The sequence below is a fragment of the Mauremys mutica genome, chromosome 2 (assembly GCF_020497125.1).
Source record: "Mauremys mutica isolate MM-2020 ecotype Southern chromosome 2, ASM2049712v1, whole genome shotgun sequence".
NCBI lineage: Eukaryota > Metazoa > Chordata > Testudines > Geoemydidae > Mauremys > Mauremys mutica.
Genome location: NC_059073.1, coordinates 22,277,162 through 22,296,142, shown reverse-complemented (window position 1 = coordinate 22,296,142; position 18,981 = coordinate 22,277,162). Strand labels below are relative to the sequence as shown.

The following is an 18,981-nucleotide window of genomic DNA, read 5'->3' as shown; positions in this document are numbered from 1 at the left end:
TGCCCTCTCTCCTCTTCCCCCACACCCCCCAAGAGCCTCTTGCATGCCATGAAACAGCTGATCAGGAGGTGTAGGGACGGGGTGTGTGCTGAGTGGTGGGGCTGCCGGAGGGTGGGAGGCACGTGGTGGTGGTGGTGGGGGGAGAGCTGATTGGGGGCTACTGATTTATTACTGCGGCTCTTTGGCAATGTACATTGGTAAATCTTGGCTCCTTTTCAGGCTCAGGTTAGCCGCCCCTGATCTAGCTGGTCTGGGTGTTAAGGAGAAAGATATGCTATAAAAAAATAAAACTGAAGTCAAGACTGTGGTGAAGATAATAGCCTGGCAAGTTAAGGGTTGTTTGGGGGAGCCTGCATGTGTGTGGTGCTTCTGATGTGGGTTACTGCTTATTTTTCATTATTTCAGACACTAATCTTTATGCCATCCCATCAAAGCAGGAAAGCTGAGAATAGTCAATTTGTGGGTCTTGTGTCTGTGTTGGGCAGATCACTCCCATCCCTTTGAAGCCAGGTTTTAAAAGGTGACCCACAGGGTGGATTTGATTTAAATCACTAGTCAGGAAGACTCGATTTAGTCATGAATTTCTACATAAAAGTGCATTCTTGTTGGTTGTTTTAACCTTTCTTCACAACTCAGAGATAGATGCAGGTTTCATTTTTAGAAGGTACACGCTATACATTTTTAAAGTGACTTGTTTTGAAAACTCTTCAGATTAGTTTTACAGCTATATCAGAAAATGAATGATTGTTTGGTTATTTCATTTACCAAAGGTAATTGAGGCAGATATTTATGAAGTCATTGGGAGGTGAACTATCTCCAATTCAACAGGCTAATCATTAATATTTGGAGGATTTTCTTGCCATGCTGTATTAGGAGGAGAACATCACCAGACAGACATTTACATTGTTTTAGTTAACTAAAACAACAACGTTATATATTCTGGATTTTTTTCTTCAACGGCAAACATATAATATTTTAACAAAAGAAGCATATGAATTTTTAATTTACTTATAAACATTCAAGTTTTTTAAATTCAGGCTTGTTTTTGTTAAAATTGTTTTTAACTAAAATAGTTAAATGAAATATTAAAAGAACAAACAAATTACATTGACTGTGTCAGTAGGTCAACATGAGAAACTTAAAATATTGTCTTCTGCAGCTAAATCAGTCGTCTTCATCTTAATTTTCCTGATTGTTCATAATCTGGAAAAGAAAAACAAGCTTTCCTGCTTTTTCAAGTCCCAAATGATGTTTCAATTTGGAATGAATTAGTCCAAAGGAAGAAAATATTCTTTCTACTCCGGCAGAAGAAGCTACTGCTGTTAAAAGTGAGATTATCACTTCAGCAGTCTCTGAATCCAAGTGCTTATGTGATTTCCACCAATTCACTGGTGTGACTTTTTTTTTTAAAACATCATCAGCAAACATATATTTCTTGAATGGTTCACCCTTAGCTCTGAAGTTTATTATAGTTGGCATTATGGAGGGATGATTGCTGGATGTCCATGTCATAGCCAACTCCTCTTCTTCAGCAGTTAAGGTTTGACCCTGGTACTGAGTATGGAGAATATTTGCAAGAAAATGAGCTGGAGATAGTGCTTGTCCCATTTTTTTTTTTAAATGCTTATAATTTAACTTTGTCATTGCATATTTTTCTTTTTAAGATCTCACTCAGTTGCTTCCAAATTTCAGCAGCATCAGCAATAAAATAGCTATTTCCCTGCAGTTTGTTCAAGGCTACAGAAATAGGCTTCAGGGTACTCAGCATGTGTTCAACATTTCTCTTAAGCCCAATGTTGAGAACTTGGGCTGTGCCATCTATTTTTTCACAGTTTTGTTCACAAACTGTCATCAGATTAGGCCAGTTCTTGATACAGTGCTCAAAACAGTCCACTACTGAGTTCCATCACACGTCTTGTGCCAGAGTTAGCTTGGTTCCTCCCATTTTTTTTCAGAGTAGCTGTTGCAAAGTGGTTATTATGGATGTGTTTTGCAATTTCAACATTAGCCTTTAGTTGTGAAACACTGAAGTCTTTGGCTAGGACAGGGGTCGGCAACCTTTCAGAAGTGGTGTGCCGAGTCTTCATTTGTTCACTTTGATTTAAGGTTTTGAGTGCCAGTAATACATTTTAACGTTTTTAGAAGGTCTCTTTCTGTAAGTCTATAATATATAACTAAACTGTTGTTGTAGGTAAAGTAAATAAGGTTTTAAAAATGTTTAAGAGGCTTCATTTAAAATTAAATTAAAATGCAGAGCCCCCCCGGATCAGTAGCCAGGACCCAGGCAGTGTGAGTGCCACTGAAAATCAGGGTTGCGTGCCAAAGGCAGCACGCGTGCCATAGGTTGCCTACCCCTGTACTATGGTAACAATAATAATTCTTAGTATTATCATCAATAACAATCTCCCTGGATCACAAAGACAGCATAGCCCTCTGGCTAAGTCCTCACAGAGCCACACACCATCTCCACCCTTTCAGGGCAGTAGTTCCTCTTCTGCATTTGTGTAGGGCCAGGAGAGGAGGATTTGCTCCTGCCTTGCTGGAAATCCCAGCCTGGACTCCAGAATGAGTGCCAGGTCCCTTCTGCATTCCGCCGCACTATCCTGTCCATGCTAGGGATGGAAAATGTGAACCGGTTAACCAATAAGTATTAGTCTTGCCATTGATATGTTGTAGTTAACGTTTAAAATCGATTGGTAAAATAATTTCGTGACATTGTAATACCTAATGTGCACATTTAAAAATGCCTCAGCAATAGGGAGGGAGGGAGGGAGTGCTGGAGCTTGCAGCGCTCTCGCAGCTCGGGGCACCGTTTTTCCCCCCCCTGCTCTGCTTTTCTTGCAGCTGGCTGCAGGGGTGGGTCCGTCAGGGAACTAGCCAAACTAGCTGCACTGGGTAGTGCCTAATAACTGGGAGAGCGAGGGGTGGGGGGTGGGGGGGGGATCAGTACAAGATGTGCAGCTCCACCAGCCATACACAGGCAAATGATCCCCCAGCCCACTGTACTCCACCTCCAAGGAGAGACAGCAGGGTGTCATTTCCCCCCCCCCCCCAAGCCAGGGGTAGAGTGTGAACTTGTTAACGATTAAATGGTTAACTGATGTCATTTGGACAGGTACTTCTTAAAACGATCTTTACACCCCTAGTCCATGCTGTGTCTTGCTGGCAGTATTTCTCCATCCTGTCCCTTTGGCTGACCCAGGCCTTTACTGGCTCTGTTCCACCAGCCTGGATGGCTGTTTTCCAGGCCTGCTACTGTGGCGAGACCAACCCTTGGTCATATCTCCATTCCACTTCTCTCACCAAGCCATAGGCCCCTTCCTTTGCTAAGCGCATTCAGTCACATGCCCCCAACAAATCCCTCCTGAGTACAACATTGACTGGGGTTCCCCACTGTTAAAAGCCAACCCCTCAGAGGCCTAGGCTCACAGCACTCACTTAAAGGCCCTGCACAACCCCTTTTGGTATTTTTTAGTAGTATTTGTACTACAGTAACACCACAGAGCCAACTGAAATTGTGGCTGCATTGTGCTAGGAGCTGTATCTACACATGATAAGAGATGGTCCCTGACCAGAAGAGTTTAGTCTCTCCAGAGAGTAGAAATATCATCTCTGTTTTGCAGAGGGGGAAAAACTGAGGCACGGAGAGACTAAGCAACTGCTCAGCATTACATAGGAACCCTTTGGCAAAACTGGGAACTGAACTCAGGGTCTCTTGTGTCCCAGGCTAGCACTTTAACCACAAAGCCATCCTTCCTAACTTTTTTTAATCTAAAAAGCCAGTCTTTGCACTATGACAAAGGGAGGAAACAAATGAGTGTTATTTCCCCCCTGGTCTCTTCTATTCCTTCTTCCTTACTATGTATCTTCTTTTTCCATGCATCCAAATAAAGTCAGGAAGGTCCTTGTGCCCAGTAATCCTACACTGATTCAGCACCTGTTCATGCAAGCCAGCCCCAGATCACTTTAGAAACTGATACACAAAGCGCAGGGATTACCTAACTGACATGCAGCTTTCTCTGGGGTGGAACGTGGTGGTAGTTTAATAGGGAACAGCGTTGCTGCACAAGTCTGTAGTAGAGGAAATTAAGTAATGTTGGAACCTAATTAAACTATAGCAGGGAGAATTTATGCAGGCAGAATGTAATTTTTGCATTGATTTAACTATGCAAGTTTTTTTGGGGGTGGGGGGGAATGAAATTGAGTCAGTGCAACCCTCCCAATGCGAACACTCTCTGCTCCATAGTCCCATTCACCTGCTGCAAATTAGAGCTCACCCTGGTTGAGTGGGTTTTGCAAGCTCTGATTATCAGAGTTGAAATGTGGTCCAGGAGGCCAGGGTTAATAGCCTAGTGTTTGTATGCCAAGCCATGAGCTCTTTGGGGTTAGTAAATGGGTAGGCCCTCATTTCAGACACCTACTCCTCTACTCCCAGGTGGCTTTTCCTGTAACCTGTGCTCCAGGGATATGTTCCTGCAGCACAGAGTCCTGGCCTTCAGCTTTTCTGCAGCTGGCTTTGATGGCAGTGCAGCTTGGTGAAAGCCTGTGTCTTCCGGCTCAGTTTTGAGGCTGATTCTCATTTCCAAAGGGGTTTGGCTGTGGCATTGGTGCCCATGTGAGACTGAGCAGAACTCAATCATTCCAGCATGGCGTGGATTTCGACTGTGGTTAGCAAGTGATTTCAGAGGGGAATTTTTCACGCTTGTTTATTTGGTAAGTAAACCAGTTCCTTTGTGTTTTAATAACAGTCAGAACCATGTGAACAATTGCAATACCTGTAAGAATGAGCCCTGGGTACTGCAAATAGATAACGTTAGTTCTGGCACTGCTCTCCCCGTCTGTTCCTGGCTGTGTCAGGCTCGGGAGAGTGAGTGAGCCTCTTGGACGGCTTCGTCTGAGCAACCTTTTCCCAAGAACCCCCAGTGCAGCAGTTTCCATTCCAGGCCCCTGTTCACAGACTAGGCAGCTGTTTCCAGAATGTTTGCCGTGTGCAAGTCCCTGCGCTGCTGCCTCAGCCCAAGGATTTCAGAGGTCATTTAAGTTGAGCTCTGAACAAATGCAGATGCATCCGCACAGTGTGAATTTTCATTTTGGATAGTAATTTCTTCTTGGCTGGTGTATTCTGGTCACTATTTAAAGAGATACCATCAAAGTATAAAACACTTCCCTGTGCTACTAGGAATATGTGAAATTCCTTGCAGGGAAGTTAAATATTAGGGTTGCTGGAAACAAATTTGTATAGGAGGGTGCTGAAGTGTAAACCCTGTGTATAATGGAAACCACTTCAAGCCAGGGGGTACGGCAGCACCCCTAGTTCCAGCACCTCTGAATGTAAGCATCCAATATGCTTTTCACCCACTGTTCTGTTTCTGAGCGTTACAAGCATTCCTCACACTGGCCACTTTCTGGGCAGTGTTCTGTGAAGGGGATTTTTTGCTGTTCAGTCTTTGGTTTTTGTATTGCCTCTGTCATTAGCTGTTAGTGCCAATTGCTTTGGGAGTTTTCTGTTTTAAAGACGTATGGGGCTGATTCTGTTCCATGCAAAGTCAGTGGGAGTTTAGTCACTGGCTTGATTTGGAGTAATAATGGGCATACTTTTCTAACAGGAACTGGGCTGAGAACATCACATGATAATGCTGTAGGAATTTCTGCAGACATTAGAAACTGGAACATGGAGTTGTATTGTGCCATTTTTTTTTAAATGATCTTTACGCTGAAATTTGTAGGGGGGTTTGATGATTGATTTATGACCCAATGTGGCGCATCGTGGTTTCCAAGCATGACTTTAAAATGATGATTCCTGTGCTGGCCTGGCAAACTCTGTTAGGAGGAACTGTGTTTAAAAACTGGCTCTGCTAATGCAGATTGATCACTGGCCTGCGGAGGTGATTGTTCCAGCTAGGAAAGGTTGTGCTGCTACTGTTCCTGCTCTGTAGGTTTAGGAACATAGACTCATAGACTTTAAGGCCAGAAGGGACCATCGTGATCATCTAGTCTGATCTCCTGCACAATGCAGGCCTGAACCCTCACTCACCCACTCCTATAGTAGACCCATAACCTTTGGCTGAGTTACTGAAGTCCTCAAATCATGATTTAAAGACTTCATGTTACAGAGAATTCACATTAGTTTATACTTGCAAGTGACCTGTGTCCTATTCCTCAGAGGAAAGTGAAACTCCCCAGAGTCTTTACTAATTTGACCCAGGGAGGGGGAGGGATTTCTTTCCTGACCCCAAATATGGTGATCAGTTAGTCCCTGTGCATGTGGGTGAAACCCACCAAGCCAGACATCTGGGAAATAATTCTGTAGTAACTTGGAGCCCTCCCCAACTAGGGTCCCATCCCCAGCCATTGGAGATGTTTGCCGTTAGCAATTGCAGATCAGCCACATGCCATTGCAGGCAGTTTCCTCATAAACTTAGCAAGCTCAGTCTTGAAACAAGTTAGGTGTTTTGTCCCCTCTGCTCCCCTGGGAAGGCTATTCCAGAACTTCACTCCTCTGTTGGTTAGAACCCTCCACCTAATTTCAAGCCTAAACTTGTCCATGGCTAGTTTGTTTCCATTTGTTCTTGTGTCTACATTGCCACTTAGCTTAAATAAATCCTCTCCGTCCCTGGTATTTATTCATCTGATGTATTTATAGAGAGTAATCGTATCTCCCCATAGCCTTCTTTTGGTTAGGCTAAACAAGCCAAGCTCTTTGAGTCTCTTCTCTTTTTATTCCTCGGATCATCCTAGAAGCCTGTTTCTGCTCCTATTCTGGATTGAATTCGTTTTAGTTAAACATGGGAGACCAGAATTGCACACAGTATTCCAGATGGGATCTCACCAGTGCCTTGTACAATGGTGTTAACGCTTTCCTATCTCTACTGGAAATACCTCGCCTGATGCCTGCTAGGACTGCATTAGCCTTTTTCATGGCCATGTCACATTGGCGTCTTATAGTCATCCTGTGATCAACCAATACACCCAGGTCTATCTCCTCCTTTGTCATTACAAACTGATCAGTCACCGTAAGAATTGTCAGACTGGATCACACCCTTGGTCCATCTTGTCCAGTATCCTGTCTTTGACAGTGTCCAGAACCGGATGCTTCAGGGGAAGATGCAGGAAACCCTGAAGTCAATAGTTGAAGAATAACCTGTTCATAGAGTCATTTTCTTGTGGACCACCTCAGTTAGAGGTGGGCTTTTGGCCTGAAGCCCATCTGCCAGCTGTGGAGATTGAGATCTGCTGCCTACTGTTTCTAAACACTCAATTAACTTAAAGCTTTTTTTTTAATTGTATTTATTTTTGCAATATCTAAATGTGTGACCTGAACTAAGAGAGTGTCCCCTTTAAACAGCAAAATAGTTAAGTTAAATTTGTTTTTACGTTACAGTTGAGTGATAAATATAACTCTAAGCGGGTGAGTTGAAAGAAGGGCACAGTATGCCTTATGTTGCCTTGTTCAACTTTTTTTTCTTTTTGTGGTGATTTTGTTCTAGCATAAAATGGAAAATCTAGCAAGAGATGTTTTTTCCCCCCCTCTGTTAAAAGTAATTACACGCTAGAATGCCATTCACTGGCTTATGCCACAACCAGTAAAGGATTTGGTTTTCTTCATCTCTTGCCTAGCACACTGTGCTTGGAAGGGAGATTCCTTTGCAGCTGAGCCAAGTATAATAATAATTCAGGTCGAGAAGCACAGAGCACCCTGTGATTAGCAGAATAATTATTGCATAGTGCATCAGTTGAGAGAGATGTTTTGAGATAGCAACAGAAATGTACATTGCTGCTGCCTTTTAGAGAGGCAGTCAGCTAATGTCCCTCTGAGGTGTCTGTTTAAAACTTGGCGCAGGAACCAGTGGTTGGTTTAAAATCACATTTTGCCCCTAGCAGTCACTTCTGCGCTTTCTAGTATTGGCCACTGACCTAAGAGCAGCCAGAGGACCTGCATGCAAGAGCTCAGCGTCCACTTTGCTCAAAATTTGCTCCCTTTGAACTAGGTCGGTGTGCAGGCTGTCGCCTAATTAGGAGAATAAACATGGCGAGGGTGCTGATAGCTCAGGGATTGGTAATAGGAGAACAGAACCTCCACAGCCTTTTGCTTTGAGGGGCTGCCAACTCAGCTCCAGCCCAGGTTGAGAGTGACAAGCTCTCAGACACCAGTGACTTCTATGTGAAATGAGTGCGCAGAATGATAGCTTAAGGCTGCACTATGATCATTTCATCCACCCCGCTGTATACCACAGGCCATGGAACTTCAACCAGGGATTTCTGCCGTGTTTCATTAGCAACAAGCGAGGCAGCAGGCAGAATAGTAGGAAAGAGATTTTTATTCAGCTGGGAGGCCCGTGTTTACATGCTGAGTTTGTGCAGTAGCAGCCTGGCCCTTGGCCTGTTCCTGAGCCCCTGGTGTTGAACCAAACTAAGTTTCTTCTTGGCGCTGAAGCCCTCTCCATGAGCCAGGTACAACTTGAGGCAGTGGCAGTGCAAGCTGCCCTACCCCTGCACCTCAGCCGTAACCTCCTGGGACCAGCACTGCAGATGAGAGGACACTTCGGTGTCCATGGCTCCTAGGTTCCTGCCCTCTGCAGACAATGCTAAGAAAAGGGTGCTCATGGTGTCACCCTGAATGGGACTGAACCAGCTGTACATTTGAGAGCCGTCCCACTTGAGTCTGTAAGGCAGCCCCAGTGTGGATGCAAGGACAAATCTTTCAGTGACTGAAGATGGCTAGTGAAGATGGTCCTGATCATTTGTGCACCACTTGATTGTTTTGCACTGATTAGAGCAGAAACGATTTGAGTACCCTAGCGTAGATGAGGCCTCGCATGGGGATGTTATTGGATACTGGCAGAAGCTTAGCCCGAGTCTTGGGTTTCATAGCACCTAGTTATTTGTATACTCTTTATTTAGAAAACATTAAACATATTCTTTAAAGAGGTGGTGGTGTCCAGTGGATGGGGTACTAAAGTGGGACTCAGGAGACCTGGGCTCTATTCCTGCTTGTGCCACTGACCCCTTGAGTGACCTTGGGCGTGGCACTTCACTTGTTTTCTTTCCCATTGTTTGTCTTTCCTACCAGAGAAAATTGTACCAATATAACTAAATTGATTTTTGAAATGTATAAGGAATTGACTTAAACTAAATCAACATAAAGCACTCTTAATCCAAAATAAGAGTGTTTTACAAAGGGATTGTACCCATTTTAACTAAGATGCAATTTTCTCATGGAGACAATGTTTGAGACACTTAATCCTTTCAGGAAGGGGATGTCTCGCTATGTGTTTTGGACAGAGTCTAGCATAATGGGGCTGTAATTCCTCAAAAGGGACCTCAGGCGCTATGATGATAGAAAAATAATAATAAAGATCCCCTTAATTTGGTTTGTTTCACTGAAATCCTTTGCTATTTCTTTTTATTGTGCTCCAAGCAAGCAATAGAATTTTTGTTTTATAAATGAGTTATCCCTGATTGTCTGCATGCCACTAATGAGTTGTCAGATTTATACCACCCCTTATGAAGTACAGGAAAGAAAAATGAACATGTATCTAATAAGAGGATATTCTGGTCCTCTAGATAATCAACCCCCCATTGTGAAGTCATTTTGAGTCACAGTTTTAAATCTTTTTGTTCCAGTGGAAAAGTTTTTATAGGCATGCCAAACAAACATGAAATCCTGTTTTTTTTTTTTTTAACATGGAGTTGCTTAAAATAGCACAAGATTCTGGAATTGAATTGTAAGAGAGTCTCCAAAGGGAAGGAGAAATGTTGAAACAATACAATTTACGGGATTTGGTGGTACAAACCTTTTGTCTCAACCCACCCCAAGCCCTGATAGAAATTTGGCTCATGCAGAGGGCTGGATTTCCTTGCAGTTGAAACATTGCAGGCTTTAGTTTTCTCGCTGGGCTTGGAGTTGAATCTTCCAGGCCAGTGGTCAGTTGTGTGGTGTTTTATTATTATTATTTTTTTTAAAGAGCGTCCAGTCAATTAGTTTTAAAAAAAACAGAGACCATACAAGTTTTTTGCTGCCCATTTCTTTTCTTGTTTGTCGAGAAAGTGCTACTTGAAAATATGATCACCTTTTGGAAATTTAATGTCTCATTTAGGATTGTGACCTTTCTCCCTCTCCCTTCCCCCACACTCCGTAGACAATTCTAGCTTGCTTCACGTTGGCTCTGCAGCTCTTCAGAGAAATCCCACACAATTTGTCATTTGTACTTACTCCTTCTGTTACAGTAGGATCTGACTGGGGATTAGGGCTCCGTTGTGGTAGGAGAGAATACAAAGATAGTCCCCATCTGCGGGAGCTTGTGATCTGTACATAGGATAAGACAACAGGTGGATAAAACAAATCAGTGTGTGGGAGAACAGTAAACAGGGAAGCAGTCCAGATTTATTCAGTGAGCAGAAGTGACAGCACACCTGCTACCCTAGCCTTTATTGAGTGATTTTTATAGGCTTCATTGCAGAGGTGAGTCTTAAGCATCTTTAAGGCCATTTACCAATCTCACTGTCTGACAAATCCAGTGCACAGAATGCTGAATAGATCATTTTTTTTAATGCTGCTCCCAGCACTAAAACTGCAGCTCTGATCCTATCTGTATCCTCCTTACCTTGTCCACATTTTAAGTCCCTCTTAAAACCCCATTTCTGCTGTGCTGCCTGTAATGAATAAAGCTGACTTGTAAATAAATTGCCTGTTGTGTAATTCCCCATCGCCTGACCCTGGTCCTTAGATTGGGACCTCCTTGGAGCAAACGTCCTCCTGCTTAAGTATTTGGAAAGCACTTACCTCAAATAAATAATAAAGATTGGCCTGCCCTAGAGCATTCTGACATGTAGTTTTCAGTACCATCAGTCCATACTTAATTTATTCTCATACCTCCTGTCATTCCTTTCCACGTCCAGTACATGAATAGTGAGCTAAGTGTAAGCTTCATGTTTCAGTACTGCATTTAATTCTCTTGTGCTCTCTTTGCTCGCTTTCCACTTAATTGCTTATAGGAGAATGAGCAATAAAAGGATTGGATGCATCGGTTTGCTTTTTGCTGAATATCCTCTAAGGGCTGGTATACTTGTAAGCTACACCAATATAATTATGCCAGTTAGGGGGGTGAGGATTTTTTTAAGCCAATATGGTTATACTGATACAATCCCATATAGGTACACAGTTATACGGGTAAAAAGATGACTTATACTGGCATAGTTGTTCCCCTTCCTGTAAGTGAAAAGCTATTCTTGCCTAAAGCACCTTTTTATAGCAGTATAACTGTAGTAATAAAGGCATTTCACTACTTGAATCATAGTGGTAGAGCTAGAGATATGACTTTCTAGTGTAGACCAGGCCTAACTTTTAAGCTCTGTGCATGGATTTTTCTCTTAAATCTAGGCTAAGGGAAAAGTCTCTGTTTGGCTTTGTTCCCCTCCCTCCCTCCATTACCTTAAAAAATAAATCCTACTCCTAAAGTCAAACTCCATCCACACCAGCCTGAATCCATATATTGTAGAAATCTCCCTTCCCCTTGACAGCATGTGGGGGTGACGTGCCTCCATTGCAAAACGTGAATGCTGACTTCGGTGGCAGCTAATGAAGCATGCAATGTCCTTTCTAGGTCTCCGTCTGTCCAGTCCTCATCACTGTAGTGTATCAGTACCTCCCATAGATTAAAAAGTTGGCAGTGTTTTCTTTCTCCTTTCCTTAAAATGATCCTTGAGTAGGAGAAGCAATGGCGATGCTAGTTTATGGGCGAGAGGATGTATTATTGATGGTGCCTTTCAGTGATTAATTTTTTTTCTGTATTATTTAGGGAAATGACAACATTCATAATTAATGGAGAGATGCCTGTCTAGACTCAAGTAATCCTTAATTCATGCTCATAAATAGCCCTGAAATGGTGAAAGGAGAGAGAAGCTATCCTTCTCCCCTCCTGATCCTTATGGAGTTAGCGTTTGATCCCTCTGTATTCATCTTCCACTACTTCTCATATTAATATAGTTTACTCTGGGATGGCAGGAGAGAAAACAGTTTTTCTGAATTAATCTGCAGCGTTATTAGCATGTGTACAAGGGAGATGCTTAAATCTGGGCGAGTGGGGGGGATACATTTAGAAAATCTTTCTTCCGAGACTTGGAGCCCTCTTCAGCCAACACTATTAGGTGTTGTGGTTAGCTGTATCAGTCATGGGGTCAGTGGGACTGCTGCTATTAGCAAGCACTACCCTGGCAGTAGGTATATCTGCCCTGCACTGGAGGTGCAGTTCTCAATGTTGGTAGATGTACATGTCATGCGCTAGCTCCGTTTGAGCTAAGGGCCTGCTAAAAATAGAAGTCTGGCCACGGTGGTGGCTTGGGCTAGCTGCCAAGTACAGTCCTGCCTGGGCCACCGGATGTGTATTTGGGGTAGCTAGCTAGCTTGACTTGCCATGTGTGCTGCTACAGCCATGCTGCTCTTTCTAGTGCGCTGGCTTGAGCAGAGTTAGCGTGTGTGTCTACCTGAGCTGGAAATCACACCTTACAGCTGCAATGTTGACATAGTGTGTTGATAGGCTTGGGATCTTGGGTTCCGTCATTTTACTTCAAGGTGTTTGGTAGTGGATGTGTATGGCTAATAGCTGAGGCGATGGGGATTTGCAGTCCTGTCCTTCAACAGGAAAAAAGGCTTTTCCAGTCCCCAAAATAATGTCACTTCAGGAAGCTAACTTTAGAATCTAGAATGGAAATGATTTGTCCAGCCTTTGCTTTGATTTAGGAAGAGCGAGAACAGTTGGCATGTTAGGGGGTTTGTGATGTTATGGAACTGGGTCAAAATCTCACTTCCCATTTGGGCAATAAAGAAGTTAATTTTGTTAATTATCTCAAAAATAGCAACAGACCATGTGGTCGGAGATGGTATAATTTTCTCCCCTTCTCATGTTGTTTCATCCCTCAAACAGGATTTCTGTATAGATTTGGGCAATACTTGTGGCAAAAAGGAGCAGAAAATCAAAGTGGATAACTTTTGTTTTGCTTGGTATCATGAGTTGTCATATCACAGTTCAGTCCCTTTTCTGGATGTTATATAGTGATGGGCTTGAACCACAGCTAGCTTGGATTTCTTCCTCATGTGACTCGGATTTTTTTGCTACAGGCTCTCAAAACCTGTTGGAAGGAGGTAAACATGCTCGAGGGTTGTCACTGCCAAAAGGACAAAGGTGTTTTCTTAGGCTAATAGATTGGAGGGAATTATCTCCCATTGAGTTCTGCTTCACATGCTGTTTGTGCCACCCTGAACAAAGATGTGTTCCTAGGTTGCGGCAGAGGTCTCAGGATGTAGTAGCTGTGAATGAATTCTCTTCTGTTTCACCAACCTGCCCTAACCCATTGTACCTGAGTTGAGCCAAATGTTTGTCTGTGGGAGTTAGACTGGGGTCTTCCCTGTAGGTTGGGGGAGTGTGAACTTGGAATCAGAATGCTCAAAGGGTGAAAACTGCACTTGGATGATTAATTTTCTGTAGGTGCCTGATATCTGCACAGTGGGAACATTCTCAAGCCACAGAAAACAATGTAGGTAAAATTCTTCTCCTCCTGACCCTTTCGAATCACAGATGCCAACTTTCTTCTCCACCCCTGCTCAGCCTGGGTCCCTGCTCCCACTCTGCCCTGTTCCCCCAATGCCACACCCCGCTCCACCCCCTCGTGAGGCCACGCCCCACCTGTTCCCACCCCATCCCTGAGTGCCCCACCCTTGCTAGGCCTCTTCCTGCCACCACTCCATCCCCTCCCTCCACTGCTGCCTCCTTCCCGCTGCTGAACAACTGATTGGCAGGTGGCTGCTGGGCACCCACTATTTTTTTTGTTTGTTTGTTTGTTTTTTCCCTGTGGGTGCTCCAGCCCCTGTGCTTCCAGCCTTTCCCAGCTTCCTTAAGGTGGAAAATCATCTGACATTTCTGAATTAAAATCCCTCTGGTAGAAGCTGAGCGAGAGGCTTACTCCTTGTAGCCAGCCGGGCCACCTTTTTTTACACTGTTCTCTTTACAGTAGACTGACTGTTCATGCACCTCGTACCTGAAGTCTCTTGATTCCCCTTGGAGCTCACAACTATCCCTTCCTTCCTTCCCCAGTCCTCATTCTTTAATCCTCCCCCTTTTCTGAAAGCCCCATAGCGACCCTCCTGTTAAAGAGGTGGCTGGATAGAGGTGCTTCCTCAGGTCTGTTCAAGTTGCCTCTTGCATTTGCATGACCTTACCCAGGGGCTTTTGCAAAACGCTGAAGGCAGCTGGAAAAGCATAACCTTGACTCTCCTGCTAACATCGTAAATCGCTTCCCTTCCACTGCTGAACTGCAGGGCTTGAAGGCATTTGTAACATTTCCTGTAAACTTGCACTTACTCCCAGCTTTCCTCCTCCTTCTGCCTGCTCCTTACAAACCATGAAATAGTTTGCACCCCTCACCCACATGCTATTCATAATCTGCCTTCTAATGTGATCTCATTCACTGGAGGGCTTTGCCTTTGTTCTGTGCTTGAGTTTATGAAGGAGCTGTGAAAGGTCAGTCACATGGATCCCACGAGTTTTCTAATAGTTTGTGGACGACTGACGTCTGATGGGCACATGACCATGAACCAGTTCAGATCTGCATGCAGTGTACCCCGGCTACCTGATGGAGAGGGGAAAGAGCTTAATTCTTAATAGTTGACTTAAAGGAGGAAGAATTCGTGTAATGGCAGAATGTGCTTCTGTTTCTATTTCTGGAGAGAGCGTGAAAAGATTAGGATGTATTCTGAATCAGTACCGTGGCTGCTTCAGCTTCTAAGCCTGTCCTACAGTAAATCACCGGGGGGGAAAAAGTCTGAGTCATAATCCTTGATAGTATAGAACGTTTGTTTGCTCCTTTATGCTCCCTGCTGAGTCATGCTGACTGAAGAGAAAGCTCTTTGTGCTGTTTCATCAATGAAAAATGTAACTTTCTCTCTCCCTTTCTCCCTTGCCATCCTATAACTTGAGTGAGGCATCATCAGAGCGTAGAGTTACCCACCTACAGAGTGCATTTGACTGAACCTGATCCTCCCACTGCAAATCCTTTTGGTCAGAAGGGATCTTTCTCTCTTTAAACAGGTGCAGAGGAGCCAAAATACTTACTTGCAATGAGACCCCTACTGGTCCCTTGCCAAGAGCCGGAGAGCCACAAGTCCTTGGTATGGGCGTTCCATAGCTTTAAAGCTAACTATACATGGCCATAATGCTTGCTTGCAATTTACATGCATCCTCCTCGGCAGATTAATGTAAATTGTTGGAGATGGAGTTTACGTGCTGCAGAAAACCCTTGCCTGTACCTGTTCGGCTTTGTCCTCACCGTGCAGCTATGGGGATACATGATAATAGTACAAAGTTTGTGTTTTCATAGCACTTTTTTCGGTGAGCTCTCAAAGTGCTTTACAAAGGAAGGTGAGCATTATTAGGCCTATGCTGCAGATGGTGAAACCAAGGGCCAGATCATCAACTGGTGTAAATCAGCATTGCTCCATTGACTTCAGTCAAGCCAACCCGGTGTACACCATCTGAGAGGTTCTCAGTTTGGACACTCAAAGGAGGCGGCACCCACAGCCAGTGCCTGTTTAAACAAAGCAAAACTGCCCATAGTAATTTGTCCACAGTTACACCAGGATGGCAGGTGGAATCCAGGTCTCCTGATTCCCAGCCATTGTGCTGAAGCTGCTGGACCCCAAGCATCCCCAGAAGCTGCAGTTTTAAGACTCAGCTGCTTGCCTTTTGTCACTCAGAGGTATCACTTTGGGTAAGGTTGGAGCTACTAGAGGGTTAAACCTGCTGTAGCTTGTGGCAGAGCTGATTTGTTTGGAAATGCCACCTTCTCTCTTTGGAGTCAAATTTTGACTATTCTGGTTTGTGTTTTTTAAGCTGTTTTGGATTAATTTCTTGAGTAATGTAACCCAGTGACATTACTCATCTTATGGTACCAATCTGAGCTGCTGTTGGAGGGACTGTATGTAAAATCTTTTTCTTCCAGGTCATTTCTGTTGCTTAAAGGAGATTATAAAACACTAAAAATGTATACGTTTAGCTCACACACACATCTCGACATGTGCTTGAGAAGAAATCCGATGTAGGTCACTTAAATGTCACGGAAAGAGTTATGTCAAAATATTCAGATGTTCTTAATGCCTTGTCATGTCCTTAATTCGTTTTTACTATTGTAGATATTTGTGGTTGAATAAGAAAGTTCTCCCCAGATTGAGAGCACATATGGTCTAAATGCAGAGCTGGGAACCAGGAACTCCTGAGGGTTTTTTTATTCCTAGCTTTTCAGCTAATGACACTGGCCAACTTTTCTGTGTCTTCCCCGCCTGTGAGATAGTTACAGTCCCCCCGCCCCCACGAATGTAGGTAAGGATTGGTTAATATTTGTAAATCACTGTGTATTATTACAGCCAGGCGATTTAAAGATGGGAGTGGAAGCCAGTTTAAACTAGTGCAAATCCCCGTGTGAATATTCTTATTTTGATTTGAGTGGTTTATTTCAGTGTTAGCATAAACCAGTGGACTTAATTTGGTTTAGTTTAAGTCACTCTTAAATCATCATAAAGGCTCATCTACACTGGGAAGTCAATGTATATTTGGGTAAGGTGTGAATTTAAAACCCAGTAGCTGTTCCTGAGCAACTCCATGTATGGGTGCTCCTACTCTGGAACAAGAATGTCTTCATCCTGTTTAGGGTCACCCTTAGTGGCTTATGCTACCCTGGAACAAAGCACTCTATCTCTTGAATAAGTGTGTCCACACATGGAGTTGCCCAGAGACAGCTGATCAGGAAGAAATCTGTGTAAAGTGACCATATTTCCAGAAGGGAAAACGGGACCTCGCGTGAGGCTAGCCTGAGGGCCCTCGCCCCCTGCCTGAGCCTTGCTTGCCCCCTATCTGAGCCCTGTCTCACCCCCTGCCCTGCACATTCCTCTGCACCCCACTTCTTTAAAAGTGGGCATTTGTCCTGTTTGCTCTTGCCAACTGATCAAGAGCAAGCGGGACAAATGCCCACTTTTGCCAAAAAAGTCAGGACGGCTGGGACAGGACCTGAAAAAGGAACTGTCCTGGCCAAAATGGGACATAGTGTGCACACAGTCTCATGCACTGATTTTACTAAATCAACTTAAAAGCAGATTCACATTAAACTGGTGCAAATCCTGTGTCTAGACAAGATCTTACAGTAGCTTAACAAAGTCGGTGATGCGATTTTGGCAGCTCTATTGGAGACCTGCAATCTCAGGGCTAGTCTACACTGAAAAGTTACATCAGCATAGCATAGCTACATCTCTCAGGGGTGTGAAAAATCCACACTCTGTAGGCATGTCTACACGTACAGCGCTGCAGCCGCACAGCTATACCAATGCAGCTGCGGCACTACAGCGGGTCTGGCGAATACGCTCTATGCTGATGAGAGAGAGCTCTCCCGTTGGTATCATAAAACCACCGCCACAAACAACAGAAGCTACGTCGGCAGGAGAAGCTCTCCTGCTGACATAGCACTATGCAAACCGGCACTTACGTTGGTGTAACTTACGTCACTCAGGGGTGGTTTATTTACACCCTGGAGTGACATAAATTATGCCAACATAAACTGTAGTGTAAATATAGCCTAGTTAATCTGACCTAACCCCTGGCGTAGACAAGAATTCTTCTGTCAGTCTAGTCAATACCTCTCATACTGGTAGCTAGATTAACCTTGATTACCTACGGTGAAGTGCTGCAGCATTGCAGCCATAGCATTTTAAGCGTAGACATAGCCTCACTACGAGTGCATGCAAAATTTTGCTTAGAGTGAAAATAAACTTCTGCCAGCATTGCATAAGGTCCCAGCACTTTCTGTACTCGCCATTATTTGTATAATACTTAGCACTTGCATAGTGCTCTTCATTTCAAAGAGTTGTTCAAACATTAACTAAAAGGTCAAAAAAGGTAACCGTATTCACCAGACTGGTTAGCCAAAGTTCGGAGTCTTGCAGGTCGTTTCCCTTAGGAGGAGAAATTGATGCAACCCTCTTTATTTACAAAGAACATACAAAGTTCTGTTCCTCTGAAGACAGGAGGAATCGAACATCAAGAGAGAGTTTCTTTGCTTGCCAGTTGCAAGCCTCTTTCATCAGCACTTGGCCTGGAATCTCGCTTTCTAGGCTTTTCTGATGGCCATGCTCTCTGTGCTTGTTCACTCAGCTTCTGGCTTGCTGCTCCGTTTTTATGGTGGTTCTCCCGCTTCTCTGTCTCATCCGGTAAGTCTGCACCGCAGCTGGAGGTATAGTGGCTGGCTCAGGTAGATGTATACACGCTAGCTTTGCTTGAGATAGTGTGCTAAAAAATAGCACAGTGACCGTGAGGGCAGGAGCGGTTGCTTGGACTATCCGCCCGAGTGCGATCCTGTCCGAGATCCTTGGTATGTACGTGCTCAGTGAGCCCAGCCTGTTGGTTGTGCTGCTTTGGCTGTGTTTAGCTTGCCAGCTCAATCAAAGCTAGCACATGTACCTCTGCCGGAGCTGGAAACGGCACCTTCAGCTGTAGTGTAGACATACCCCTTCCCCCCCACATCTCTACTAAAACAATACGTAGGCAAGCCCGTCCCCCGCCTAGTTCAGATTTCTGAGTGGCCTTGTGTGCCCTTTTGTAACCATGACACGTGCCTGTGGGTACGTCTACACTACGGGACTATTCCGAATTTGCATAAACCGGTTTTGTAAAACAGATTTTATAAAATCGAGTGCGCGCGGCCACACTAAACACATTAATTCGGTGGTGTGCGTCCGCGGTCCGAGGCTAGTGTCGGATTCTGGAGCGTTGCACTGTGGGTAGCTATTCCCTAGCTATCCCATAGTTCCCGCAGCCTCCCCCGCCCCTTGGAACTTCCGGGTTGAGATCCCAGTGCCTGATGGGGCAAAAATCATTGTCGCGGGTGGTTCTGGGTAAATGTCGTTAGTCACTCCTTCCTCTGGGAAAGCAACGGCAGACAAGC

General features: G+C 44.2%; 1 long non-coding RNA gene across 1 annotated transcript in view; it reads left to right on the top strand.

Moving 5' to 3' along the window:
• The window catches only part of LOC123364405, a 66,418-nt gene that overhangs the window by 12,952 nt on the left and 34,485 nt on the right, over window positions 1-18,981 (top strand). The window contains exon 2 of the long non-coding RNA XR_006577095.1: window positions 4,589-4,713. This is a non-coding gene — a long non-coding RNA (uncharacterized LOC123364405). The remainder of the gene's footprint in view (window positions 1-4,588; window positions 4,714-18,981) is intronic.